At 53.9% G+C, this 2500-nt stretch overlaps 1 non-coding gene across 1 annotated transcript in view; it reads left to right on the top strand.

Annotated features, from left to right (window-relative positions):
* Positions 1-1530: 1530 nt before the first annotated feature.
* Positions 1531-2500, top strand: part of LOC144419787 (small subunit ribosomal RNA) — a 1810-nt gene continuing 840 nt past the window's right edge. The window contains exon 1 of the ribosomal RNA XR_013474262.1: positions 1531-2500. This exon is cut by the window's right edge and continues 840 nt beyond it. This is a non-coding gene — a ribosomal RNA (small subunit ribosomal RNA).

A 2500-nucleotide genomic window follows, 5' to 3' on the forward strand; every position in this document is an offset into this window, starting at 1 on the left:
AAAAAGTTTAAGTACAAACGTGCAAGCATACTAACCTAACCCTAGGTAAGGCATGTCAGAGCGAAAGACAGTAATTTCGAATGAGCCAAGAAAGAGCGGTGCGGGGCCGGTCGGAGCGCACCCTTTTCTCGGTGGCTGGCGGGCGAGAGAGTGCTGCGTCGCCGGCATCGGCGTCGAAAGAAGCCGAGCCAAAAAAAGTTAAAGTACAAACGTGCAAGCATACTAACCTAACCCTAGGTAAGGCATGTCAGAGCGAAAGACAGTAATTTCGAATGAGCCAAGAAAGAGCGGTGCGGGGCCGGTCGGAGCGCACCCTTTTCTCGGTGGCTGGCGGGCGAGAGAGTGCTGCGTCGCCGGCATCGGCGTCGAAAGAAGCCGAGCCAAAAAAAGTTAAAGTACAAACGTGCAAGCATACTAACCTAACCCTAGGTAAGGCATGTCAGAGCGAAAGACAGTAAACTCGAATGAGCCAAGAAAGAGCGGTGCGGGGCCGGTCGGAGTGCACCCTTTTCTCGGTGGCTGGCGGGCGAGAGAGTGCTGCGTCGCCGGCATCGGCGTCGAAAGAAGCCGAGCCGAAAAAAGTTAAAGTACAAACGTGCAAGCATACTAACCTAACCCTAGGTAAGACATGTCAGAGCGAAAGACAGTAATTTCGAATGAGCCAAGAAAGAGCGGTGCGGGGCCGGTCGGAGCGCACCCTTTTCTCGGTGGCTGGCGGGCGAGAGAGTGCTGCGTCGCCGGCATCGGCGTCGAAAGAAGCCGAGCCGAAAAAAGTTTAAGTACAAACGTGCAAGCATACTAACCTAACCCTAGGTAAGGCATGTCAGAGCGAAAGACAGTAATTTCGAATGAGCCAAGAAAGAGCGGTGCGGGGCCGGTCGGAGCGCACCCTTTTCTCGGTGGCTGGCGGGCGAGAGAGTGCTGCGTCGCCGGCATCGGCGTCGAAAGAAGCCGAGCCAAAAAAAGTTAAAGTACAAACGTGCAAGCATACTAACCTAACCCTAGGTAAGGCATGTCAGAGCGAAAGACAGTAATTTCGAATGAGCCAAGAAAGAGCGGTGCGGGGCCGGTCGGAGCGCACCCTTTTCTCGGTGGCTGGCGGGCGAGAGAGTGCTGCGTCGCCGGCATCGGCGTCGAAAGAAGCCGAGCCAAAAAAAGTTAAAGTACAAACGCGATGCTAATGAGCGAGCCGTTGTCTCGACTAATATGTAGGGGGCGTTCGATCGAGCGTCTGGCTTGAGCGCTTGTCGGCCTAGCAGAACGGTCGCATTGTTATGCCCGGGTTTTAGGCACCGCTGCAGGCGGCCGGCAGAGCTCTTGTTTGTGCGAAACTGAATGGATCGAGCCCGAGAGAGGGCGAGCAAAGAAAAAACGCAAATCGCTCCGCCTGGCACTGCCGGCGAGAGCGTGGACGTCGCGGCCAGCGACTGTCGAAGCTGAGTACGGCCGCAGGCGATCGCCTCGGTCTTAAACGAATGCGACGAGCACGCGCCGGGCGGCCCAGCAAGGGCCGAGCGCAGCTGTCGCAGCTATCTGGTTGATCCTGCCAGTAGTGATATGCTTGTCTCAAAGATTAAGCCATGCAGGTGCAAGTACGAGTTCTCGTAAAGCGAAACTGCGAATGGCTCATTAAATCAGTCTTGGTTTATTTGGTCTCGTAAGCGAAGTGGATAACTGTGGTAATTCTAGAGCTAATACATGCATTAAGCGCCGACTTCGGGAGGCGCGCTTTTATCAGATCAAAACCGACCGGGTTCGTCCTGTGACGTTTGATGACTCTGGATAACCACGCGGATCGTACGGTCTCTGCACCGACGACGTATCATTCAAGTGTCTGCCCTATCAACTGTCGAAGGTACGCTACGTGCCTACCTTTGTGATAACGGGTAACGGGGAATCAGGGTTCGATTCCGGAGAGGGAGCCTGAGAAACGGCTACCACATCCAAGGAAGGCAGCAGGCGCGCAAATTACCCATTCCCGACACGGGGAGGTAGTGACGAAAAATAACAATACAGGACTCTAACGAGGCCCTGTAATTGGAATGAGTACATCCTAAAACTCTTAACGAGTATCCATTGGAGGGCAAGTCTGGTGCCAGCAGCCGCGGTAATTCCAGCTCCAACAGTGTATGCTAAAGTTGTTGCGGTTGAAAAGCTCGTAGTTGGATTTTGGGCGAGCGCCGCCGGTCCGTCGCAAGGCGTGTCACTGGTTGCGTTCGCCTCACCTTCGGTTCTCCGTCGGTGCTCTTGACTGAGTGTCGGCGGTGGCCGATAAGTTTACTTTGAAAAAATTAGAGTGTTCAAAGCAGGCTGTTCGCCTGCATAGTGTTGCATGGAATAATGGAATAGGACCTCGGTTCTATTTTGTTGGTTTTCGGAGCACGAGGTAATGATTAAGAGGGACAGACGGGGGCGTCCGTACTCTGCCGTTAGAGGTGAAATTCTTGGATCGGCGGAAGACGAACTACTGCGAAAGCATTCGCCAAGAATGTTTTCTTTA

This window comes from Styela clava, unplaced genomic scaffold (assembly GCF_964204865.1).
Source record: "Styela clava unplaced genomic scaffold, kaStyClav1.hap1.2 HAP1_SCAFFOLD_145, whole genome shotgun sequence".
In the NCBI taxonomy this organism is placed as follows: Eukaryota; Metazoa; Chordata; class Ascidiacea; order Stolidobranchia; family Styelidae; genus Styela; species Styela clava.